General features: G+C 41.5%; 1 long non-coding RNA gene across 1 annotated transcript; it reads left to right on the top strand.

The window, feature by feature from the left end:
• The first annotated feature begins 1,791 nt into the window (after nt 1-1,791).
• On the top strand, nt 1,792-23,902 carry LOC308584735. The gene is made up of 4 exons (XR_014006990.1): nt 1,792-1,850; nt 5,444-5,605; nt 11,776-11,841; nt 22,692-23,902. It is a non-coding gene; the product is annotated as an uncharacterized lncRNA (long non-coding RNA).
• The last annotated feature ends 3,936 nt before the right edge of the window (nt 23,903-27,838 follow it).

The following is a 27,838-nucleotide window of genomic DNA, read 5'->3' as shown; positions in this document are numbered from 1 at the left end:
TTCCATGTGCTGGGTATATAATTCAAAAAGATATTTTGCTCTGTAAATGTAAGGTTGTTCCGTACAGTTCTGTTGATAATTTCAGTTACTTTCTGCCAAAAATCTTTCAATGTAGGACAATGAAAAAACATGTTTTAGAGAAGCATTATCCCTACTGCTTCTCCAACCATTAGATACCTTACATAGCCCTTTTTAAAACAAACATAATGGGTTCCAGTATATTCTAAATATTATTTTTTGTTGTATGAGCCTCACTTGTATGAGCGCATCAAACTCAGTCAATTACTGAAGTGCTGAAAAGTTGGCAAGGTATGAAAACTTCAGTCTTAAGAATTTATACTTTAGATAAAGCAAGCTGTACATGCTGCGTATATTAAATAGATCAGCATATCAGTATCAAAACAGCATGGAGGGTTATTCCTACCGATGACTAAATGTAAAACAAATAGCACAGGCATGGATGTTTCAATGGAAATGTAACTACCTTCTGCATTATTCACTGTCTATGTTTCCTGCTCTCAGGGTGGGGACACAAATCAGGGAAGAAAGGTGCAATAAAAAGAAGCGATCACGGAAGGGTTAAATCCCCCAAGTTTTTCTGATTAATTTCTTATCGTCTTAAGAGATTGTTAAATGTCAAAAAGTGGGTCCCCCCCTCCCAGCTATCAGTCTAAAACCGAACATACTGCGAGACATAAGGTAGCAGGTGCCTTGGCTCCAAACTATCATGTCTGTGGGCATTCTGTTATAACAGGTGCTCCAAAAATTTGAACAGATTTTAACGAGAGCTGTATGGGCTTTTTAATTAGCCTGGTTACTCAGCATGTGTAAGAAAGCACTAGGTATATGCTTAAAACATCACAGTGTCTTACAGCAAAAAAAAAAAAAAAAAAAAGAAGAAGAAGAAGAAAGAAAAAGAAAGGAGGGGGGGGGAGAGAAGGAAGGAGAAACCTCACATGCCCAGAATGATTTTCTTTTGAGCTGTCCAGGCTTCTATTCTGCTTTCTTTTCCTGATTGTGAAGAGACAAATCACCTCTTTACAAAGTAACCTTAGTGGGGAAAAACATCTTGCTTAGAGATTAAAAATGTGTGTGTGTGTGTGTGTGTGTGTGTGTGTGTGTGTGTGTGTTTAATGGATGGACTTGACTCCACCAGTGGATTTACACACCCAACAGAACAATGGCACGGCAAACAATAGCAAATTCTGTTTCTGCCGTATTTTTCGAGCATTCGGGTGCTACGTTCCGTTTCCGCATATCCATTTCTGCCCAAGAAGACATTGTCACAATGCAAGGCAAGGAAGGGCTGAGAAACATTTTGAGCTAGAAAGAAGAGGAGATGGTGGCTTTTCCCTTTGGAATTAATGGTCCAGCAAAGGGGAAGAGGGATGCTTTTGCAAAGTGTATAAAAACTGGGAGCAAATTCCCTGCGGCACAAATCAAAATTAATGTCAGAAACCAGTGTCTTTGCAGAACAAAGCAAGCCAGCCCTTTTATTTCCGCCTGCCTGTCTGTCTTCCCTTTTCTTTTAAAAAAGGCAGTATGGTTAAAATGTGTGACTTTGTTTCTATGAGAAAGCTGTGATCTTCTGAACTGATTATATTCTAGAGACATGTTATTTCCCTCTCTCTAATTTTCAGATTTTGCCTTGGTGTGTTTACTAGTGTTCCCAGATATGTTACAACCATGTCACATAGAGTCTAATCTCATTTAGCCTGTCACTGGGGTGATTTCCTCTTTCAACCCTATAGTACCAGTGATTAATGATTTTTCGCTTTTTGACTTTCTTTTAGATATATATCTATATAATGTGCCTGTTTTCGTGTTGCTGTACACCACCCTGATATTTGGTGAGAAGGCAGTATATAAATACTTTTATAAGTAGACGTCTGTTAATCTGTCAGATCAGTGCTTATGGGTTCTATATAAATATTTGCATAGTAGCTCAGGCTGTTGAAAGTAGCTTGCAACATGCACATACCATACCAAAATCAATAGGTAAAGCTCAATGTTGCGTTCTTCCAATCATTCCGCCTGCACAAGGATTCCAGCTTGCCAGATGGAATACTCCCCTTCCCCTTCTCCCCTGTGCACTGTTCTGGGGGTCCTCCCAATTCCCCCAGAGCCAGTATTGGGGCACAGGGGGTCAAAGAGAAGGGAGGAAGCCCTGTTGTGCAAGTGGAAGTCCTTGTGTAGGACTTCTGCTGGTGTGGCTGTCAAGTGAATCCTGCCCTATAGGGCATCCTTCCATGCAATTTCCATTTTCACTTTTGGGTGGTATGACACCTTTAAATGTACTAACAGCAAATACCAGAAACACACACTTCAGATATGCATTTTCACATTACGAGGAGCATTGAGAAGCAAGGATTTTTCGGCACAATCCTGTACATGCTTACAGAGTTGTGTTCAAACAAGATTTACTTCCAGGTGACTATATACCAAATTACCTGGGCCCTAGCCCCACTGAACTCTACAGGACTTACATCTGGGCAGACGTTATACGATTACAATATAAGAGTGCCTCTCAAGCTTTCCTAAGTCTTACTACTTGTGCCTAATGGCCAAATTATGTGTTCAGAAAAATAAAGTGGAATGGCATCTTGGAACCAAACTGTTTCATACAAATTCAAATGTGAGGATGCAAAGTTCCTTTGACAGGAATTCTTTGCAGGTAGAATATGAGCATTTCATGAAGAGACTAGGTTTAGATCCCTTCTTCTGGAGGCCAGGATTAGACATGGTAGACGTAGAGCTTCTGCAACAACAACAACACCCCCATCTGCCTCCTCTTCCTGTAATATTTAGGCATTCTTAGGGCTCCTCTGTACAACTAGTCTACTGAGCATTTACTCTGAGTTGCTTGCTCAGAGCTTATGCAAAGGTTAGACTACAACCAGTCTTTATTGAGCATTTGTTCTGATTTGTTTGTGACGCTGTTGTATGACAACGAGCAGGCATTCTGACATGCTTCTGCAGTAATTATATGCCTTCCCTTCAATCCTTTGTTCATCCCACACTTTTCAGTGCAGTTTCTTGACAAGTTCCAAGCTGCAAAAAATCTAGTGTGTGTCCCCCGCCCCAAAGTGGTTTCATTGAGCTAGGGAAATGGACTGTTTTCATACACATTAACTGCACAAACCTACATTTCCAGTACACACTTGACTCTGTCCTACAAAATATTGACAGTTTGACAGTGACCTTCCTTTGTTTCCCCTGTGCTACCCATCCCTGCCAATGGCAGCCAGCCAGCCAATAATGTGCAGCAGCGAAAGGCATGGTATGAAGACAGTAATAAGAGACATATAGTCAGTGCTATTCTTCTAGAAAAAGAGGTGCTGGAGCTCACCACGAACTTCTCCCTTATTCTCTTAGACTGACAATGGTGTCCACTTGAGAAGTGCTGGACCTGGGAAGGATTCAGTCTTCAGATTCCCCTATCCGCATTACGAAATAAAAAGACCTAGTGCAGGGGTCAGCCAACACTGGGGACTCTGCAGATGTTGCTGGACTGCAACTCTTATTAGCCTCAGCCAACATGGCCAGTGGTCAGGGATGCTAGGCATTGTAGTCCATCTGGGAGGGTAACATACTGGCCACCTCTGTTCTTGTGTAACTACTTGATTCCTCCCTGAAATATTTTGATGGAGTAATTCTGCTCTCCACCAGAACTCAAGTGTCTTTTAAAAAGTGTAAAGGGGAAAGAGCTTAGAGGTCTAACCAGGCCAGATGCCTGCAAGGGGTTAGTATTTGGGGTTGAGAATATTTTGAGAAGAATAATACAATGATCCCAACTGAGCTCAATTTGGCTTACTTTTCAGTAAACATGCCAAGGACTGGGCTCCGCAATAACTATCCAATTTCCACACAGAGATATACGTATTTCTTTCCGCATTTTAAAATCAAAACAAAACTCTACATATACAAAAATTGTATACAAAACCTTATGTGCATATGTCTAGATTCCATATCTGACCAAAAAATCCCTCAAGATAATCAGAATCAGAATATGTAAAGTGATGCTACTTTACTCATGCTCTTATTTATGCTTTATGAACTTATACATTTTGAAAGTCACTTGGATATCTTTTTCTGTGTGGCAATATAATGTAATCACCACCACCAACCAAACTGTTTCTTTTAGGATCTCCTCTCTTGGAATTGCCTGCCTAATCTTTGTCATTATTTCATATCTCAGAAGATGATGATGTGTGGCTAGCTGCTCACTTTATAAAGTCAGAAGGGACTAATTTATAAGATCTGCCTGAAAAATAAACTTTTAAGCAAGATGTTGCAATTGCAAGCCACACTTGAGAAACACAAATTGGGGAGCTAGGAGTTAAGTCACTAATTACAGTTTATTTATCTTCCTTATATTGAGTTTGGCAGTTCTGACTATCTTTTCACTGTACAGTGTTGGAGGTCAATTAGGATTCAGCTGATCCTGGAGTCAGTTGACAATGATATTTATAATTAGATGGAGGGAAAGTGAAGGAGCCGATGTTTTCTCTTTCTCTCCCTCATTAGGGCTGGTTGGCTCAGCCAGTTTTATTGCTAGCTTAAAGTCAAGGAAAAAGGTCATGTGATTGTTTCCTAAATGAACTGTTTTGCAAAGTGCTGTTGTCTTTTTTATGGATGTCTCCATCCTTCATAAAAAGTAACAGTTCTTATTAAAAAGGCGAGGGGAGGAAACCCCCACCATTCCTCATAGTTGACAGTTGAGATGGGTCATCTACACAAGGCTTTTGGTCACCAAGACTTAGGTAGAGATACTTTTAGGGAGGAGCCACACTGTAAATTTAGAGTGCATACACCATACATTTAAAGCACATGATGTCTCCCAAAGAATTCTGGGAACTGTGCTTTGTTCACGACACTGGAAATTGTAGCGCTGCAAGGGGCAACTACAGTTCACAGGATTCTTTAGGTGAAGCTATGTGCTCTAAATGTGCATTGGATGTGCTTTAAATATAGGGTGTGGATCTGTCCCCTTTTAAAAGTACTCCTGTGTTTGTTTTTGAAACAATAAGGACTGGGTTCCCCTGACCCCAGTTTGCCTAAGTAAACCAGAAGTTGCCTTGTTCATGAGAGCAGAATTTGCTTCTGGAAGATTCTCCTCAGAATTCTTCTATGCGAATTCAGATGAGAAATGTTCCTCAGATATTCTCTGCATATTCAACATGTTTCCCATTTTGTGTGCTCAGTATCCAAGTTTCAATAACTGATAGACACCTGCCTTTTGAAGACAGCATGCTTCTTTTTTGCACTGCCTTGTTGCTGTTTCCACTGAATTGCCTAAAAAAGGAAATCTTTTAACATCCTAAAATCAAAAACCAGGGAGGCTTGGTGGGGGGAGAGTGCCTGTCTCTGCAATGTTGAGAGAGCTTGCATGAAGAAAGATATCTTGTATTTGACCAGCAGCATCTCATGTTGTTTTGTACAGGCTTGAAAGTTAAGGTCCGGCTGTATTTGAAAACTAGCGTGCAGCAGGATTTTGTTTGGCATCCAAGGCTGCAATCCTCCTGGGGCTCTCCTTCCTGTCTCCTGAGCCCCACGGAGGATTGCAGTGTTGCTGTACCAGGGAGAGAAGAGATGCTGTGGCAAGGTGAGTCAAGGGGGGGACGGACCAATTTTTGGAAGGCTTGTGGGACCGTCACAGAATGATAGCAGTAATAATAATTATTATAATATTTTTTTTATTTATACCCTGCCCTTCCCGGTTCAGAAAACCGGGCTCAGGGCGGCTAACAACGAATTTAAAACACTTAATTGTAGAAGCAGCATAAAATACAGTATAAAAACATGAATAACAATAAAGTTCAGAAATCAATTTTGGGGGAAACCAACTAATAAGCATTAGATAGTCGCCAGGGCTAACTGGTTGAATTAGTCCTACTTGGGCCAGCGGAGAATTAGCTGTGGAGTCTCACTGTGGCCTGGGACACCTCAGAAGAACAGTCTCCCCCCACCCAGTAAAATAATTATTTTTAAATAAAAAAATGGCAAATTCTTGGGGTTGGTTGTGCAAAAACCTTTGGGCAGATCTGGTCCATGGGCTGTTGGTTAGCTGTCCCTCCTGTACATAGTTGCTTGGGAGTAGGGAGGGAAGAGAAAGTCAATTCAATTTGCATTTAAATGCGAACCCACCTAATTTTCACTTCTGAAACAATACACACATGGAAGGACAGCCTCCCTTCAAAATGTGCATGTCTCTGAATTTTACTGTGCAATTCATAGAATCATAGAATCATAGAGTTGGAAGAGACCACAAGGGCCATCGAGTCCAACCCCCTGCCAAGCAGGAAACACCATCAGAGCACTCCTGACATATGGTTGTCAAGCCAGACAAGTACAGCAATGTGCATAAAAATGCATATACAGGGGCAAAGTGTGCATAAGATGCATATTAGTGACATGTATCATCATCACCATCTTTTAAATTTATATCCTGCCCTTCCTTCTGAAGGGGCCCGGGGGCAGCCAAAACACAAAACACTTCCAATACAGATGCAGACCGGGAAATATCTTTGCAAAAATGGGTGCATTTGGAAAAATTGCATGCAAAAGTGCGAATATTAGGAGAAATTAGCACTGAAATGCTGGTGAATTTTCACAAGGACTTAAAAATGAAAAAAAAAATCACAAACTGATGTTGAAATCTGGAGGGTGGAAGTTAATATTGGAAAAATGAGAAACTAAATGGATATGGCTAGATGCATCTTTCCCTACCTGGGATTCAATCCCATTAATTCAATCGGGTTTTCTTCTAACGAGACATATAAAAGATTGCAGTATAACAAGTTTTGGATGGAGAGCATGCAGAGGATGCCTTAAGGACAGCTTGACCTGGAGGAACACTATTAGTAGGCCCCCCATGCTACAAAAATCTGGCTGCCTGGCCTCAAGAAGTCGAGCATTGGTCCATGCCATGGAACACTCTTCCAGCAGAGCTTTGGCAGGCACTCTCATTTATTTAGTTGTTCTTGTTTTATTATTATTATTTTTAGTATTTTTATATTGTGATTTTATCTTGGGAACTGGCCTGAGACCTGCAGGTATAGGGTGGTATACATTATTATTATTATTATTATTATTATTATTATTATTATTATTATTATTTACTTTCAGACATCTCTTGAAGACTTTTTGGTGCAAACCTATGTAGTTGTTTAATTTTTGATTTGTCAGTCACCTGCCTATCTGTATTATTTATTTATTTTAATTTTAAATAACATTTTATAGTCTGTATACAGTGGTATAGAAACACTTTAATGAATTAAAAAGGTAAAAAGATAATAAGGGCATTTAGTATTTGTAAGCCACTTTGAGCTTCTTCATTTTTACAATCAATGGCATGTAGAATGGTAATAATGGTAATAATGATGATGACGATAAACAGCTGAGAGATTCTACACCTGTCACAATCAAAACATGTCTAAAGCGCATGATAATTTTTGAGCTAAACATTTCACTCTCACCATGTGAATTCATATCCAGATATCTGCATTCCAATTTACAAATCAGAGAATGTTGGCCAATTATTTATTTTTCCCATTTTTGTGTGCAAATCTTAATGACCTTGGTTTGGTTAGTTCAGTTTGCAACATTATGATTTTGTAAAGTTAAAATGCCAGAGAACACCCTGCCGAACCTTAAATGGCTGCTTAACTATCCATTAAAAGCCTTCACCCAGTTCTCTCCAACCAGATGCCAATGCAAAGCTGGCAGGTAGGACCTGAGCACAAGAGGATTTACACATATACCAGCATCCATAAAAGGAGTGGAACCAGAAAAATAAAACAACAATACTTTGAAGGAGCAGAAGACACCAGCAGTGAACAGGGAAAAGGGGAGAAGAGCAAGGAATTCTTTTCTCTGACTCCCTCCCCTAGCACAGTGTGGGAACTCACATAAAGGAAACAACACAGTCCCTATTTATGGGAACAGGTCTACTCCAGGTCAGTGCTGGAAAGTTAGCTGTAACTTGGGACAGAGACTGCAGTGGACTTGCCAATATTAAGGTGAATTGTGGCTTCCCTAGAAATTGTCTCTGGGTGTCCAGGTTCAGAACAGTGCTCTGCCTTCTGAGACATGCTTAACAGCACAATCTGCCCGTCCCGCTTTCACCTGCACTGCGGGACATTTTAAAAATATGTAGGTTTATAAATTATTGTGGCCCTGTCTTCTCTTCTGGTCTGTCTCAAACATCACAAGTATACTACTTTACAATAGACCCATTGTAAATACAACATGTGCACATCTGCAGCAACACAGAGACAAGACGGGACACATCCTTACAATAGTGCATACGTTATTCAGGGACTGCCAAACTTTTGGGGCCTGTGAACACATTGGCAATCTCGAGAATCTGTCATGGGGACCACACACTTCAACCCTAATTTCAGCAGGGAGAGGGGCCAGTGTGTACCAGGGAAGGTCTCTGTAGGTTCATATGCACCTGCAGGTATCACATTGGCCATCATAGTTTAACTATGAAATTTGTTGCCATTAAGATGTGGTGGTGGCCACAAACCTGCATAGCTTTCAACCTGCTGTTCAACCTAAGCTTTTGATTATCTTGCAAGGTCGTTTGGACAAAGGACCATAGCTTAAGGATGGGAGAGGATCTATCGTGCATAAAAAGATTCCAAGTTTAGTCTCTAGGTAGGGCCAGAAAAGATTTTTGCTGGTCAGGATAGAGGATACTGAGATGGGAGGATGAATGGTCTCAATGCAAGGCAGCTTCCTAGGTCCAAGATACTGAAAAATCACATCTCCAAATGCATAACACTGGTTTAAAATACTGAGGGGGGTTTTTTATTTTAAAAAAACCCCACGATTTTGGAGATGCTTTAATTTGCCGGCTTGTTGCTGGGCCTTTGGGACACAAACTGTAGTCATGATGCCAAGATTTTCTTTCAGCCAGGAGAACAAGATTTTTATTATTATTATTTTTAAAAAACTTCTTCTTTTTTTGAAATGCCAAAGGCTCCTTCCTCCCCCCCCCCCCGCTTTTTTTTTTTTTTACACCACTGAAAATGTGGAATCTATTGTAAAGATAAATTTCATACGATGTGTCAAAATACTGAAGCCAGAGCCAGTTGGCTGCTTTGGCTAGCATGACCAAATGCCAGCACAATGAAACCTCCTTGTCTAGGAAGACCTCATGCTGAATTAGAAGCTGTTGCTGCATTACATCGTCTTTCTTTTGTGTTGGCTTTGCCAATAGACAACACATTTTAGGAGACAATGGAAATTTTCCATCTTTCCTTCGTTCCCACTTTCTGATGAAGAAGCTTCTCACCTGAAGTGGATGGAATGGTCAAGAAAGGTGCCATTGCGGAGACATTTTATACATGACGCTGGGACGAAATGAAGGCTACAAAGAACAAAAGGAACGTAGAATGATCCCTCGGTCTGATGGTGTTTTATGTCACTCGAAGGTACTTGCTCAGCAGAAAGTGGTGATGGGTTGTCATCCGCATATTGTGATGGATGGTGCTCCAGCAAGAGTTTCTAAGAAAGCATTCCTGAAAGTGAATGCATCCTTTTGGTGAGCGTGGGAGCTGCAGACCAGCATTTCTCAACCTGCCACCTTCCAGATGTTTGGGACTACAGTTCCCATCTTTGCTGGCCATTGGCCAGGCTGGTCAACAAATTAGATGTAGTCTAAAATGTATGGAGGGCAACCAGTTTCAGGAAGGCTGCTGTAGGCAACCACTGGGCAACTCCATCAGTGACAGCAACAGAACAAATGAGGCTGCAGGACCCGCCGAAACATTACAGCTGCAATCTCAAGCTCGCTTAGCAGAAACTTAATAGGATTGAATTCAGTGGGACTTCCCCCTGTTTAAACATGCTAAAGGCTGGGACAGGGGACTTTCAGCCCTCTAGATGTTGTGGGACTGCAATGCCCATCATCCCTGACATGGCTGGGACTGGTGGGAGTCCATGCAGGATGGGAGGGTCACAAAGGCTGTCTCCTAGGGTACTTCCATTATAACGTTGTCATCTGGATCCAGTGATCCTTTTTATGTATGGAAACAGCATTGCACATCCAGAGCTATCCTTAAGCCGGATCCCATCAGTGATGGGAGCCAATGTGCTCATGCATTTGTTCACATTGGATACTATGTTGACATGGATATGGACATTCATTTCCACTTCTTGATAACACTGTACTATGGTATTTGTCCAAATGAAGCTGTCCAGAGACCAGCCTTGGGTCAAGGTGTCATCTAAAGAGAAGTTGTATGGATGAGACTTTTGGATGAAAAGTCTTAGTATGTACGCAAGGGAATTGCATCAGGCTTGGTGACTAACTGCTACATAACACAGTTGCTCAGTGAACTCAGTGAGGAACACAGGAACCTACTTATTTGTTTCATGGCATATACAAGCCACCTTGAGCATTTAAAATGGAAAAATCATGTATTATTTAAATGAAACAATAAATGAACTATAACAGCCTTGGCTATCTTGATCTACTGTATGCATTTTTCATTGATTTCTTTACGTTTTCCACCCTCAGAATGATCACAGAAATAAAATATCTTATTTAACAATTCCCAAAATGACAGCAAGTATGCATCCATTTAAATAGATCTGAATCTTTTCCAGATTTGTCTTCCAAGCATCACTTAAGAAACTGTTTGTTCAGTTTCGTATGAGGAGCTGCCAAAATATGTAGTGCCAGATCTGGTCTCTCATTGCAAAATAAAAGTGTGGTCACTTAACAGTATATGCAAAGAAAATTTCTGTTTTGCAAAAAGTTTAAAATGTTGTTTTAGGGGTGGTTTTCTCCCCCCCTTTTTTCCCCCAAAAGTAAATTGCTGTGTTGAGCTGCTAAGAACCAACTGGGTTTTGTTCAGCTTTTCACGGCTTACTGCAAATGTATTTAACTATGGTCCGGGGATTTGCAGTCTCTAAGCTGATGCGCTGAGCTGTAGCTTACGCTCATAATGATTTTTGTGGCATAATAGGCTGTCAAAACAAATCTGCTTCTATATTTGTGTGTGTATGTGTGTGCTTGCATTTTCGTCCATCCCTTTTGTCCCTTTCGTCCAGATTTTTGTCCATCCCTTATTAAAACAAGGATTTTATTTTTACCTATAAGGGTGTGTCGGTTTTAATGTGGACTATAGTCACCGACGTCAAAGAAAAAGATTGGGAATCAAGATTCAGAAGTAATGATTATATGTGATTATTAGCAGTTTTGCACATTGTGCTCTGCGCATAATGTGTGGTGTAAGGCACAAAGAAATATTTCCTTCTCGAAATGTTCGGCACAATATAATCATGTTAAGAAGGGAGAAGAGCTTTCCGACCGACCTACAGAAGCACACACCATATTATGCTGAATTAAAAGAGGAGTAAGGTACAAACAATATAAATTTGTTAGCTTCTTGGCACCCTATGAAAAGAGCTCTCAAATAAAGAACTTAAAAAAGCAGCCCAATCCAATGCCGGTTTAAGTGTGCCTAACCCTTTGAAATCAATTGATTTTGCACGCCTAATTCTGCGTAGGAATGAATTGAAGAAACTCTAATTCCAGATCAAGGAGAATATGTTACTGAGGAGTCTAGAGGGACTTGGCTATTATTTTATTTTATTTTAATTAATATTCTTCATGTATGCTTTGCCTTTTTGATTCAAAGGTCTACCATGTTTATTACTTAAATTTATTGTGTTCTGAACGGCAAAGCAATCACACTGGACAGCAGTATAATACCAAACGCTGAATCCTATTCTCTCTCTCTGTTGAAAATATTTTAGAACAAGCTCTGCAGGAATGTTCAGCTATCATAGGTCAGATATAATGAAGAGGCAATGTAATCACTGGTAGGTACAAAAGGTACACACAGCAAAAGAGTTGGGGGGGGGGAGGAATAGTTGATATTTTAGCAAATTGTTTTATATATTTTAGCAAACTATTTTAGCAAATAGTTGATCATTTGGCAAAGAAAGGATTCACCTTGTGTGTTCTGTTGCTCTGTGACTTGTACTGGGCTCTGTCTGGAATCTTCTGATGTTCTAGGTATCTGACTTGATTCAAAATGCTACTGAGTATAGAAGCTGTATTTATGAAGGGGCAACGTCCAGTTGTGTTTTATACTGGTTTATCAAATAGGTTCAGCTGTCGTATGAAGCGAATGAAACTCACACAGAGAGACTTTGGACACACAGTATGATGACAGAGTGATCCAGAAGCACAACCACCTCCCATTTTGCTCTTCCTCTGCCATATCCCCATAGGCATTATTTTCACTGCCTCCACACCTAATACCCCATACTTAACTTTCAACCTTTGCCAAACAGATGCACTCTGTATAGCAGGAGGGCTACTCCCATTGAAAATATAACGCCGCCATCATAACTGAGCTCTAGTCTTAATTTTGCATATGATCGGTTTCTCAATATTGTTATTTCCACGAAGGGTGTAATTTCCAGATAATAAAACACGGCTCTCATTTCCACCCAATTGCTGCATGATTATTTTAATGCTAAAAATACACTTAGTGGGTACAGAGTGATAGGGACCATTACCCTCCACCCCCACAAACGTTGTGCTTATCACCCCATCTGCCACCCCAAATGCTAAGCCTTAGCAACATCACTGCTTTCCAGCGTGGTTTATTATTCAGGGTTGGTTGTGTTTTTTTGAGGAAAGAGAGTTAGAGGAAATACAGACATTTCGGGATTAAAGGAAGAGAGTGGAAAACGTAGACTGAGAATAAATGGCGCTGCCGTTCTGCCAAGGGCTTTGTGGTGGCTACAGCAGTTTCTCACTGTGCATTTGTGTGGGTCTCATGTGTCACATATATATATAGGGTATAAAAAGGTAAAGGGACCCCTGACCATTAGATCCAGTCATGGCCTACTCTGGGGTTGCGGCGCTCATCTCGCTTTATTGCCCGAGGGAGCCGGCGTACAGCTTCCGGGTCATGTGGCCAGCAGGACTAAGCCGCTTCTGGCGAACCAGAGCAGCACACGGAAACGCTGTTTACCTTCCCACCGGAGCAGTACCTATTTATCTACTTGCACTTTGACGTGCTTTCGAACTGCTAGGTTGGCAGGAGCCGGGACCGAGCAACAGGAGCTCACCCTGTCATGGGGATTCGAACCGCCGACCTTCTGATCGGCAAGTCCTAGGCTCTGTGGTTTAACCCACAGTGCCACCTGCGTATCTAATGTGTCCTAAGAATAGTGAGTGATAGCCCAACATTAGTCATGCTTCGATCCATTGAAATCCGTGGATTTCAGTTACTTCTCCATTCGTTTCAATGGGTTGACTCTGAATTCACAGCCACACCAAACTATTTAAGCACACGACTTTCCTCAAAGAAGCTTGGGAACTGTAGTTTACTCCTCACAGAGATCCGATTCAAAGCACCCTTTAACAAACTGCAGTTCCCAGGATACTTTGGTGAAGCTGTGTGTTTTAAATGCATAGTGTGGCAGGGATCTAGGAACAGTGGTACCTCGGGTTGCATACACTTCAGGTTACAGACTCCGCTAACCCAGAAATATTACCTCGCGTTAAGAACTTTGCTTCAGGATAAGAACAAAAATCGTGTTCCGGCGGCGCAGTGGCAGCAGGAGGCCCCATTAGCTAAAGCGTTGCTTCAGGTTAAGAACAGTTTCAGGTTAAGAACAGACCTCCGGAACGAATTAAGTACTTAACCCGAGGTACCACTGTATGATTATAATCTGAGAGCACCCAGAGAAGGAAGATGTGAACGTCAGTTCAAAGACACTTAAGATAGCTTTGTAGGCTAGGGACATATGGCATAACAAAGCATGCTCTGAGGGGGGCAGGAACCCTATATATTTCAAAACTAAGAAATGGAAAATGTAGGCTTGTCCTGCATTAAATTGTCATGGAATTTGAGCACTAGGATCTGATCCCAGTTTCGGAATTCCTTCTTGCTGCAGGAGAAGCAAGTCTGCTGGGGGGAAAAATCAGCTGCCGATAAATGCTAATGGAAGGATTAGTGGACTTTAAGTTTGCTTTGAAACAGTTACTGGTGATGTCTGCATGTGAGTATCTTGTCAAAATATTTTCATTTCTGTTACCACTGTGAGATCCTCCAGGACTGGCTCCCAGAGTTTTACTCACTGTATTACAGACTCTATATGTTAAACAAATTTAGTTTTGTTTTCCCCCAAAGACTTCATTATGATACAAACATACATTTTTCTTAAAAGGACTTGTTTAGGAGGTGATGCACCCAAACCGGTTTGCTTTGTAATTACATGAAAGGCAGGACAAATCGTTTTTGCGTGTGTCTTATTTGGGTATTCTTTGTAGTGCAATGAATAGAATATTGTGCAGTGTGAAGGAGATGAAGGTCAAATGCCTGCTCAGCCATGAAACTCCCTGGGTAGTATTTGGAAAGGTTCTATCCACCTCACCTACTTCATAGTTAAGTTGTAATTGACTGGATAGAAAATATAAAATATAATGCACATTCAAGATTTTGTAATTTCCTCTGCTTAAGAATATTTTCCCATGTCTACTCCCTGAAGCATCTCTATTTGGCAGTTTTTGTGCAGTTTTCAGCATGATCATTGTTGGTTTTAGTATTTTTATATTTTGATTAAAAGGAAATAAACGTTAGGTAAAATAAATGGAGAATTCCCTGCATGCCTAGATCCAAATTTGGAGCAAATGCCCTCAGGTGGGCGAGCCACACCAATGTTTTAAAATCACAAAACATGCAGCAAAGTAGAGGGTGGAAATACAGACTGTTAGGCTTTTAAAATATCTGCTTCTAGGTTGCTTCCAATGTTCCCCACTTCCCTCAGCACAGAAAGAGACCACATGTTGGGTAAGCTAAAAATAGTTTACTTACAACCTTTTCAAAGGTCAGATTCATATGTTTTTCCATACAGTGGCAAGAAAAGACAGGCAGTTTAACTGAGTTTCAAAGTGGTAATAGTTTCTAAATTATTTGTATAGAAACACAAAGATGGATTGCTTAAGCCACGCATTCTAAGCTTAAAGCATCTAGTTTACACCTCCTTACTGGTAGAATTCACTAGGTAGAAAAAGAGAATGGAGAGTTTGGTAACCCTTCCTCCCAAGGTATGGGTGTGTGACCTAGCTAAGTCTGGCAGGACAGCTTACTCTATTGTTTTAACTCATCGTGCATTAATTAGAGTTAAGCATGTTGGTAATATGAGGCTAGATATATCCCACAATCACAAGATAACTTCCCCTGCATTCAGGTTACTGATCAGAATATGATGCTTGATTCACTGCTGACATGCAGGAATCACACAAAGAATTATATAGAGTTGTTACTTTGCCATATTAACTATCTCAGAATTAAGCACTGTCAAGCTCCAAAATAGTTTTGCAAAATAGGTTTTGAGAAGACGAATAAACAAATATAAATCCAGTTTAAATAACTCTTTGTTTAGAGTACTGAGGCAGGTTGCACACTGGAAAGGGACAGAAGATAAATTTGTTCAGTTAGCACTGTAAGGTGAACCTATCTAATCTGCATTTCCCAAACCAAGATGTGAAGCAAAATGCAGCTGTCCTTCAAAAACGGCACTTTTTGATGCAGTCATCCAACCAAAAGTGCACATATTGGGGGAAGTCAGTGCAATATATTGTATGTTAGTGAACATAATGTACAGAAATTCATTATATTAGGGGAAATTGCTTGTAAGTAGACATGCAGAGAAACATAGATTGGAAGTTAGCACAAAAATATGCACATATTTTCATGCAGGCTTTTAAACAAAATTGTAAATTGTTGTTGAAGTGGGGTAAAATGAACTTAAGGCTTAAAAAATGAGAAATGGAAATCAGAAAACTGATCTCAGATCAGAAGTAGAATGCAGCCTATTGTTTTCACCAGGATTGAGTGTGGAGCAAAATAGCATAACCCATTGCTCTCTAGCCACTGTGATAAACAGTAACTAGCCTTTTCTAGGTTGGAGCCATAGCTCAGTGGTAGAGCACAGGCATGGAATGCTGAAAGCCCCGGGTTCATAGAATCATAGAATCATAGAGTTGGAAGAGACCACAAGGGCCATCGAGTCCAACCCCCTGTCAAGCAGGAAACACCATCAGAGCACTCCTGACATATGGTTGTCAAGCCTCTGCTTAAAGACCTCCAAAGAAGGAGACTCCACCACACTCCTTGGCAGCAAATTCCACTGTCGAACAGCTCTTACTGTCAGGAAGTTCTTCCTAATGTTTAGGTGGAATCAAACTTTGACATCTTCAGCACAGAGGATCAAGTAGCTGGTGGTGGGGAAGATCTCTTCCAGAGTCCCTGGAGAGCCACTGCCAGTCAAAGAAGACAATCCTGAACCAGAGGGACCAATAATCTGGTATAAGGCAGCTCCCATGCTCTACAATAAGAACAGGTTTCATTCCTAGCCCCATCTCTCAAAAACTGGTACTTGGATGGATTTGGAATGGTGGTGCACCTTTAAGAACTCTGCTACTGAAATTCTATATCCTGATGTAATCTGGTGAACCGGGTTCGCTTCCCTGCTCCTCCACATGCAGTTGCTGGGTGACCTTGGGCTAGTCACACTTCTCTGAAGTCTCTCAGCCTCACTAACCTCACAGAGTGTTTGTTGTGGGGGAGGGGGGGAAAGGAGATTGTTAGCCTCTTTGGGTAGTGATAAAGCGGGATATCAAATCCAAACTCTTCTTCTTCTTCTGATACTACTTAGTCTATTCTGCTCATACTTTGTTGTGCAGAAAACCTACCGGTGGCTGCTGTCCAATGCCATTTCCGCTTTGCCCACCAACCATACTTGTGCTGCACTGTTTTAGACCAATGAGAAACTGAGACAATCCAATGATACCTGACCTTCAGTCCTCACCAAAAGTGGGAACACTGATGTCTGGTTTTTCACTTGGCATTTTGATAAACCTTCACATTCCCAACACAAAAGGCAGTGTGTAATTAAGACTCCAGTCCTTTACACACTGACCCGGGAGTAAGTCCCACTGACTACAATGGGACTTACTTCAGAGTAAGGAAAGAAGGAATTGTCTATTTCAGTTCTCCCAGTTTCTCCCTTTTGCCACCATAAATCCAGTTCTCCAGATTTTGCAGCAATTTACATTTTTTAAAAAATACCTGAAAATTCGCCAGCATTTTATTGTGTGAATTTCTTCTAATAAACACATTTTATATGGGGTTTTAACTAATGTGCAGATATTTTTCAATCAATTTCCCCATATAGAATGCATTTTGTGTGCTGTTTTCAGTAATGTCTTTATTTTTACGTACACATCCCTAAAATATATGCATGCTTTTTAACAGTGTTTGATTGGAAAACCACATTGCAAAATTCAGAGATGTGTGAATTTCAAAGGATAGCTGTGTTTAAGTTTGCATATGTTTCAGAAAGCACGAATTGGACAGTTTCAGCTTTAAACACATACTGACTCAAATTTCTCCTCCATCCCTACTTCTGAGTTGACATGCATAGGTTTGTGTTGCTGGTGTTATTTGAATAACTCGTCTTTCATGAACTCTGATGCCCATTTGTGTCTCTTTCCAGACGGTGCACAGGGCAGGTCATCCCACTCTTGCTACATGACAGAGAATAAATTTCACACTCCCATTTCAGATATGCTGAGATAAGTAGAACGCAGAACCTGAAATGCTTAACTCCCCCTTCCCCCCAAAAGATAAACGAACCAATAAGAGCTCAGTCGGAGAACATGCTTGGCCAATGAGGAACAGCTTGGAGGGAACATGCGGAACGACTTGGGATCATGACATTAGCCATAGCTGCCTGATGCCAGTCTCCATGGGAAGGCAAGGACCCTTCAGATTGGTCTAGATTTGGGGTGTTACTGCCTCAACACCTATACCGTAACAGTTAACATTAAGAATTATGTAGACAAAGTATATGCATGTTGTGAAAAGAACAGCATCTTGACAATTAAAGAAATTGGGGGAACAGTGAAGGATTCCATGAAGGAAGCGCATATTTTGGCCCAACTTAAAGTAGGAGGAGGAGAAGAGGGTGGGGGAAAGAAAAACAGGCCCTTCTCAGCAGTGAAGCAGAGAGAAGTATTATCACATTGTCAAAGAATCTTTTGATCTTGGAAGGATGCAGCCTCCAGAACGTAACCATATTTGACTGAACCCCCAAAGAAATCTTTTGTTTTAATTGCTAATTCGCGAGATGGGAGAGTTGCATCTGCTGAAAATGGAGAGGGACCACACACGGGCCCATTTGTTACCTGGAAGACTTCATAGTGGCATTCCCAACTCAGTGGGAAGGCACTGGGACTCACACACCGTCTGCTGTCTAATTGTCTTTTGGCTCAATTTGGTGCATGCAAATAGGACTGGGCTGCAAAAGATGGTTCAGGAAACCCTAACAGGATATCAAATACCAGGCAGTGCAGAGCAGATGGTAAAATAATTTTCTAAAGCAATCTTCAGGAAGTTTACAGTAGACTAAGGAATGGGAAAATAGCAGGTGGGTAAAAACAGAACTGTAACAGGTTATGAATTGTCAATTATAGAGAGAGCGGGAGACAGAGCGGGAGACAGAGAGGAGTTGGGGGGGATTGACTTTGATGACGAATGGATAGGAAAAATCAACAGGAAGAAGGATGACAAGAGACACATAGCCACAGTCCAAGGTGACAACATTTATCAGGACAGATAGTAGTGCAGGATAATTTTCAGTTGGAGTTGGGTTTGGTTGATAAATGCATGCTCACCACTTGATGACTACTACATCAAGTAATGACTTATATGCACAAATGTCTCCTTTCAGAAATAGCACCACAGAGGGCACTTTAGTAACTCCTCACATCTCCTCAAACACAATTCTTTCCAATGGAACCGGAGGGCACATTTTCAACTTACTAATCATCTTCTTGGATAAAAGCCTCTTCAATTGCTCTTTAGCGCTCTCTGTTGTTTGCTCACTACATCCACACAAGCTCTGCTGTTAGTTTTAGATTTTAGATAATCAGCTGTATAATAATCAAGGGTAGAGAAACCCTGCCTTTGACACCTAAGATATATGTTTGCAGGCCCCATCCTATTCCCATGACTGTTATTTGTTTTATTAAAAGCAGTTTAATATAGACTTTAAAATGCTTGTAACCTGCTTTCAGACCTTATGGTGAAGGACAGGAAAGAAAACGAATTCATCATCATGTGACACAGGCTTTACAGTGCCACCAACCTCATATAATTCAGCGTAAGGGCTGTTTCAAGTTGTTTGCCTTCCTCATAGAAATTGTCACAACTTTGATGGGAAAAAAGCATTGGGTTGAATCCATAGTCTAAAGCTGGGGGTGGGTGGATAAAACTCAGGGTACCCTGGTAAAGGGGCCCAAAGTAGAGTTCTGTCTGAAAGCCCAGAGGGACATGATGGGCCATAGAACAGCCCTGAAAAGTGTCCTGGTGGGATTTCCCCATTAGTTCTGCGTCAATGGGGATGAGTATGCCCTTTCGCCAGGATTGACCCTGATGGAAATATTAGCCAGCAATTGGGTTGACTGATTCAGGATACATACCGAATGCCTATGCCAAATCTGGCTTACATCTGTAATCAATAAAATTGTGACCATTTTGATCCCATGCTGGGTCTCATCTATTTCTTACTGAATGCACACTGTCGATCAGGACACTTTTAATGTGTTGTGTTGTGTGGTTGTTGTTGTTGCGTTTCTGTATATTATGTTGGAAGATGCCCAGAGTGGCAGCCCAGTCAGATAGACAGGGTACAAAAAATATTACTCCTCCTCCTCCTCCTCTACTTCCTCTTCTTCCCCTTCCTCGGTAACTACTGGCTAGCTGTGCTGTGGCCTACAAAGGCGGTGGTGTTTGTGGTGAAACAAGAATGCTATTAAAGTGAGTTAAAGAGGAATATTGGCAAACTGGAAAGTTATCCAGAGGAAGGTAACTGGGGTGGTGAGGGTGGAAACCAAGTCCTAGAAGGAACAGTTGAAAGGTCTGGGGATATATTTAACCTGGAAAAGAGAAGGTTAACAGAAGACATGGCAGCTGCCTTCAAATATCTGAAGAGCTGTAATGGAGAAGATAGAGAAGACTTGTTCTCTTTTGCTTTGTAGGCAGTGCCAGATTTACGCACAATGTAAGTTTAGGTCCTCAGATTTTGAGGAGTCTCCACATAAAAGAGCTTATTAAGTTTCCAGCGTTAAACAACTGGCAAATAAAGGAAATGGGGGGAAGCTTAATCGAAAACAGACATTATTATGATATGGCAAAAATGCACTTAAATGGTTGCACAATTATTTATTGTATTGTGTTTATAAATCTGTGCAGGAAAATTGATAATATAACTTTCATATATGCTAAGTAAGAAATCAATATATTTTTATTTAAATGTTTCATGTGCAAATAAGCTTATTGCAAGGTATACATTTTAATAGTTTCCTGTTGCCTATGTACCAGTACACATGTAAATATAACACTTCAGTTTTTTCTATTTTCATTGCCTGTTCTGTTGAAACAATACACTTTTGACAGGGGGGTGAGGTGGGGGTGCAATGCTATGGGACCTCATAAGCTTTGACATAGTTTAGGGCCTCAGCATGTCTTAATCTGATCCTGTTCAGAGGGCAGGACTAGAACTAATGAGTGGAAATTACAAGGAAGCAGATTTTGGATAACATAACAGGACACTTCCTAAAGGTAGGAGTGTTGTTGACAGTGGAACAGGCTGCCGTGGGAGGCAGCGAGTGTGTTGTCTTCTGCTGCTTATTTAGAAACTCGTGAAAAGCTGAGTTAAGGGTATTTCTGAAGAGGCTTGGGAACTGCACGAAGTAATAATTCACTTCTTTAGCCAGGCCACTACACTGAGACAGCTGTCTTGGAGCCGAACTCCTCCTGCATCATAGCCATTTCTCTGAAAGGTCACACGTGCCAGATATTTAATAGGTGATGCATACATTACAGTGAGCTGGTGATACTTAAGCAGAAGCTGCACATCATCTGCCATGGATACTGTAGTTGCACGCTGCATTGTGGATCCTCACTCAGTGGGGGGGTGGGGCGGGGTTTGACTCCATGACCCTCGAGGTCCTTGCCAGTTCTAAAACCTTATATTGTAAATGCTGTTCAAAGCATAGTATGGCGTTTGTGAGAGTAACTACACACATATGCTGAAATTGGGCTAGCTGGCCCTAGTTGGAAGATGTTGCTGAGACTGGCATCTGGCCCCTGCTTCCCTCTCTAGCCCTCTGCCTCTGGACTCCTCCCAAGCAGACGTAAACTATGGTGAGGAGGAGGGACCCCACCCACTGCTCAGCAGTGTGCAAGGCTCCTCACCGTTTGGGTGTCGGTGGAAAAGGAGAGCTCGCTGTAGAAGGGCTGGCAGCTGCTGTGAAAGTGAGGCAAATGGCTCCTCTCTGTCAGAGTCTGCGCTCAAACTGAGACCCTAGGCTCTTAGCTGAGTGCTTGAACAGCTTCCTTCTTCTACCTCCCCGTGTTCACTCAAGCCTCCTGCTTCTTCCACCTCCCAGCTGGTCCCCTCCTCAGATCTGTCCTCAGTGTTCCACCACCACTGTCCTGGGTCTAAGTCTTCTTCCTCTGTGTCATCCCTGGGGAGGTCTTGGACTGGTGTCTCCCGACACTCTTCATCATCCAGCCAGTCCCTGATACCCTGGGAAGTAGGTTATCCTATTTATCTCTCTTATGGATCATGCCCAATGCATCCCACATCTGTAATGACAAGTTAGGTCAAATATCAAATAATTGAAACATAAATGCATGAGAAGTTGCTACGAGGAAAGAACACATGCACCACACAAAGCTACAGTTCCTTGTGTTGTGGAACTGATTGTTAAATCGCTCTGTAAACTGAGGGGAATGTAGGGGTCTCCAAACCATTTTCAGCACACTTAGCAAACTACAGCTCCCAGAATTCCTTAGGGGAAACCCCGATTGTTTAAAGTGCTTTGAATGTATGGTGTGAATGTGGTCATTGTCTCCAACAGCCGGTTCTGGCAACCTGACATATCACTTTCAGAACCCCTGTGACCCACTTTGAAGAATATTTCAGTGGGGCTTCCAAGATATGTAAGGAATTATATAAGTATGAGATACACTCAGTGTGAGAGCCAAATCTTTGGGTGGTTCACTCACTAAAAGCTCCAGAATCCTTGGAATAATATCTGAATGCTACTGATTCACACAGTATGTAGCGTAATGTAATCAATACAAGATGCTGCATATAAATAAACTGTTTAGATTCTCGCACGTTTTAAGATTAGAGAGGGCATCTTTCCCAGCAGTATTCCCCCTCCCTCAGAGTTCACACCTTTTAAGGGGAAATGGTTGCAAAGTATTAATTTAAGCCAATAGTGAAAGCTTATGTTATTCGTTTTTTCAGTGATATACATAGTGCTCTTTTTGTATACTATTAACTATGGGCATATGTTTTTCATTTGACTATGATACTTACACACTAGATTCTTTTCTCTTTTCTGACAAAAAAATGTAAGATATAACAGCTGCCGCAAAAATATTTTTAGATCACTGAAACTATTAACAAGAGCTGCATGAATCTGGTGGACAATGACAAGTCTGATCAGTTTTCCACAGCCACAGTTTGGGAGACAGAGGGAAATCCCAAGAATATATTGTTGTATCTTTGCAGCCAGTTACTAGTTTTTCAGCTTCAGTGTCAACACTCTTGGAATCTGTTTCTTGAAGGTATTGATGTTTTGACAACCCTGCATTAATAAATTATGATGCATTTGCGCTGAGAGAGGTCAGATTCCCATTGATGCCCTAGACTTTCATATGAACCTGGAAGAAGACACTATAATCATCGATAAAAGAAAGTGTCACTTTGAAGAAATGGCCAACTTCAGAAAGATGGTTGTGAAAGTGAAGAACTCATTTCTGCAACAATGGACATACTTTGGATTATTTTTCATGGGTGATGTGACAACTGCAGTGTAAGTGGCTTGAGGGTGTCAAACTGTTTGCTGGATTTGATTTATTATTCCTGTCCATATTCTGTTCTTCCTTGGAGAAACAGGGACAGGGAAGTGTGCAGAGGAGGCCCACATTTTATCCATACAACAACTTTATGGGATATGTTAGGCTAAGACAGGGGTATGGAACCTGTGGCCCTCCAGATCTTCTTGGGCTCCAATTCCCATCAGGCCCAGCCCCTCTGGACATCATTTTTATGATGCATTCATAATGATGTGTGCTTATGGTGCTATCATGGCCATCTTGCATTTGATTCTGTTTGTTGCAGCAAAAAGATTTAAAGCAATCACACTGCCTCATTTTCAGTCAGTGCATATCCCACACCTTCCTGCTGAAATCTGGTAACTCTCTGTACCACAAATGTTCCTGTTTAATTTTGCTCCACTTTTGTTGTGCTGTAGCCCCTCCCAACAGTAATTATGTGGCAACATTGGGGTAGCATTGCAGAACAAGCTAAAGCAGAATCAGTCTGCCCGTAATGCATTATAATTGTGTCAATAACACGTTGTAGAATACACCCGCAATAAACACCAGTCTGGAGGGGCCCATATCACTGGTCAGGGGTGATGAAGTTGTAGTCCAGCAACATCTAGAAGGCCAGATGTTCCCCATCCCTGGGTGAAGAGATAGACATGGTCTCAAGGTCTCCTAGTATTTTGTGACTGAGTGGGGATTCAAATAAAACACTGTTTTGAGTCACATCTACATGCATAGCTACCCCTCTGCCTCTCATTTGTGGACTTTGGTTAGGCCTCGACAATGCAGGTTTCTGAAAGAGGGGAGAAAGCCATTTTATATTGAAAGTATTATGTCATCGTTAATTGTTTGCTTGTACTTATCCTCATCTATCCTTCTGTTTTTGTCGGGAATTCTTCCCTTTTCCAAGTCCTGTATGAGAGTTCCTGGAGAGGGAAGAAATCAGATTGTGAAGTAACTCTCATAATCCTTTGCGGAACCAGTTACTCCCCTTGCCCCTCCTCTGTCCCCTGTTGAGATGAACTAATCTAATAATGTTCCATGTGTGGCAGAGTGTTCCATGGTTTACCTTCAGCTTTAAAAAAAAAAACAAACACCACCACCACAGCAACCTGTTTTTAGCCTTCTCCTATCTTCTCTCCCACTCCACCTCCATCTCGTGTGGGCCCATAATTTTTGAATTTTAATTTTCCCATGAAATAGGTTCCCCATTCATGACATATTGAGATTTATGCACCTCCCGCAGGGAAGAGTTCTACAGAGGTAAATTTGCAATAGAGTTCAGACTGCAGACTCTTGTTTCCTGTCTAAGGCCACTCGCTTGGTTGGTGGGGGGGGGGCGCTTTATCGTGCGCAACCAATGGATTGGGACCATTAGTTTTGGATTTTTAATGTCTGTGACACTTGGCATTCACATTTCTTACAGTATCAGAAGAGCCGAATTCTACATTGTTTAACTGAACTTTCAAAAAAAGGTCTACTGTTGCCTGTTTTTCATTTTCTAGGTTGCATGCACTGTTCTGTTTGTCCTCTCTGCCTACATTGCTGCATTTCAAATGGTGCGCCTGAAGCGTTTCCTAATGAGCTGATTCACACTGAGTCAAACGCGCAAGAGTGTAGTTGCTGCCTGTTTGGTGCAAAGCAAAGAGGTTTTGTGAAACTCATTAAGTCTCAATCATGCGAATCATTATTGAAAGGAAATGTTGGGCTAGCTCTCAGAGGTCTTTCTGTAACAACAGATCTCATTGTATTAATTTCCACGAAAGGAGAAGAATATCGAGAAGGTGCCCTTAATAGGAATAAATTAGTCGAGGTCCCTCTCCCAAGATCATGGGTAGACATAACCTGCTCCTGTTATAATGCAATAAATCTCACAATCTCAAAACGATGGCAATTTCAGTAACAAAGTGAAATGCTAATATGCTCATTAAAAGGACCCTCCGTGGTTGGAGTTTACAGCTGAAATAGCAAAGATATTAATTGGGATCATCCTGTTCTTGCATTTCACTTGTATGCATCACTTTCAGCATATATGTTTATTTTTATTTTTCAGATAACAACTAGGAGTCTGGTTCAGCTTTTGCTACCTTCGGTTTCACACAGGGTTGATTTTATACCACAGCTGTATTATTTAAGGCAGGGGTGGGGAACTCTTTTTTGTCCAAGCACCACAGTTCCTTAGGAGCAACCTGCACTACAATGATGGGTAAGGACAGAGGATATTAGTGGATGTGACTAGAAGCAAAAGCGAGTGGAGAAACAGATGCAACTCTTACCTTTCTTCAGCAGTCTACATCTGAGCTAGGCAAATGTCAGAGGTTTTGACACCCCCAACAACTTCTCTCCATCCTCTATCCAGGTAAAGAAGAGTCATTATCAAATTCAATGACACATTCCACATGCACAAGCACTCAAGGAGACCACAAAGTAGGCCTGGCCATGGGGAACAGCCTGAGAAGGGCATGTGGCTTATGGAGATTTCTGTAACCTCGGGTTACAGACGCTTCAGGTTACAGACGCCGCTAACCCAGAAATAGTACCTTGGGTTAAGAACTTTGCTTCAGGATGAGAACAGAAACTGAGCAGCGGCAATGGAAGGCCCCCATTAGCTAAAGTGGTACCTCAGGTTAAGAACAGTTTCAGGTTAAGAATGGACCTCCAGAATGAATTAAGTTCTTAACCAGAGGTACCACTGTATAGAGATGGCTGGAGGGCTACATCCAGCACCTCGGCCTGAGGTTCCTCACCCCTAATTTAATTTTGTACAGTCTAATATTTGGCTAGTGTTGGACTAGACCTGGGGAGACCCAGGTTCAAATCTCCACTCAGCCATGGAAGCTCACTGGGTGACTTTCAGTCAGTCATACTTTCTCAGCATAACAGGGTTGTTGTGAGGATAGAACAGGGAAGCTGTAGAACTCTGTGTAAGGGTATAAATAATGTGAGTTAAATGCAGAAGGGAGATGTAGTTTGCTCATCTTTCCACTCCTTCACAGGTTTCCTCGATGGTATACCTGAGCTGGACCTCAGGGCCAAAGTCTGGGACCTCACAGCCTACACTCTCCCTCGAATGACTACCTGGAGATGGTTAGATGATGGAGGCAGTGTTAGACAGGCCCAGTGTAAATCAAGGGTGACAAACCCATACCCTCCAACATTTCTCCAATGAAAATAGGGATGTCTTATTCTATTATTATTATTCCCTGCCCATCTGACTGGCTTGCCCCAGCCACTCTGGGTGGCTTCCAACATATATAAAAGCATAATAAAACATTAAATATTTAAAAACCTCCCTATACAGCACTGCCTTCAGATGTCTTGTTGTATAGTTACTTATTTCTGTGGCTCGGGGGTAGCATAACTCCATACTCTCCAGCATTTCTCCAATGAAAATAGGGACATCCCAAGAAAAAGTGGGACATGCTGGAATCAAATCAGAAACTAGGATGGCTTCTGTAAATTTGGGGCTGTCCCTGGAAAACAGGGACACTTGAAGGATCTGCAAACCTGTGCAGCCTTCCAGATTTAAATGAACTACATATCACACATTTAAAGCATCTTCCATACAAAGAATCAAAAGAACTGTCATTTCTCCCTCACAGTCAACACCCTCAATAAAATTCATTAGGTAGCAGGACACAAGCCCACAGTCTCAGTCTGTAATCCACTCTCCCAAAAGCCCGATTAAAAAGGTGCTATCTGCAAAATGGAAATAAGGTTGCAGAACAACACTAACACTCCACTTAATGGTACCCCCCCCCCTTTAAAATACTTTGCAGTATAAATTGCAAAAGTGTGTGTGTGTGTAAAACAGGAAGAAATTTGTACTGGAAAGCTGAAGCATACAGTAAGTGTACTCCAATCCTGACTTCTTTTAAAATACCTGAGGTAAATTCAAAACTAATAATAAGAAATCTAGTGGCCTGTTTTCGTAGGATAAGAATTGGCACTAGGGGGCAGCCTTTAACTGATCTGCTAATTAGTGTGAAGCCTGTATCATCTGATTTCAATTAAAAATTGGCCCAGAAGGCAATTATACTCCCTGCACAGTTTCTAGAGAAAAATTTATGCTTGTAGAAACTGTTGAATCAGCACACTCTCACAGTTGTAAGTACAGGAAGGAAAAGGTCTTGCATAACATTAGAATCTTAGCATGTACACACACAAAGGAGAAAAGAATATATCACTCGCCATAGCATGCTTCTATGCTGTAAAAACATAACACAGACATTTCCAAGGAACAGAAAAAGGTTTCAGGTTTCCTTTCAACTGAACTGCAGAGGGAGGGAAAATGGTGAACATGGTTTTGGTGTTGCTAATGAGATAGTGGGGGACTTCAATAACCTAAAATTGCTATATAAATCATTGATGAAAATTAGTAACTGCTGAGCTGTGCATGTAAAATGTGTCTCATCTCATGATACAAATTCAATGCACTCTCCCCTGCAAGGCTGAGCCTCTTAGCCCAGATCAACTGCTACTTCAATATCTAGTTTGTTTTCTCCCAACACCAACAGTGACTAGTGATGTTATCCCATAGCCAATCAGATCTGACAATTGTCAGACTTGGAGGCGGGGGGCACAGTTAATTCAGCATGAGGCTAAGAGCGCAAGGCTAATCTGCCTGATGTAGATGGCTATCGAGCTGGGGTGGGCAACCAACTTTGATGGCTAGGCGGGACAACCCACCTGTCAATCACAATGGCATCATTGTGAGTTGGGCCACCCACTTCCCAAGCACCCAACAGCCAGGTGGTTGTCAGGCATGGAAACCATTGTGCAAAAGGTGTTTGATCAGTGCTTAGGAAGTGCCAAACACAGGGCTGGCAATGCTGTTTTCTGCAAAAATCAGCTGCATGACTGAGGTCTCCATGGGGCACTTG

The sequence above is a fragment of the Podarcis bocagei genome (assembly GCF_964188305.1).
Source record: "Podarcis bocagei genome assembly, chromosome: 1".
NCBI lineage: Eukaryota > Metazoa > Chordata > Lepidosauria > Squamata > Lacertidae > Podarcis > Podarcis bocagei.
The sequence above is the reverse complement of the archived record's forward strand: the minus strand, read 5'-3'. Positions and strand labels throughout refer to the sequence as shown.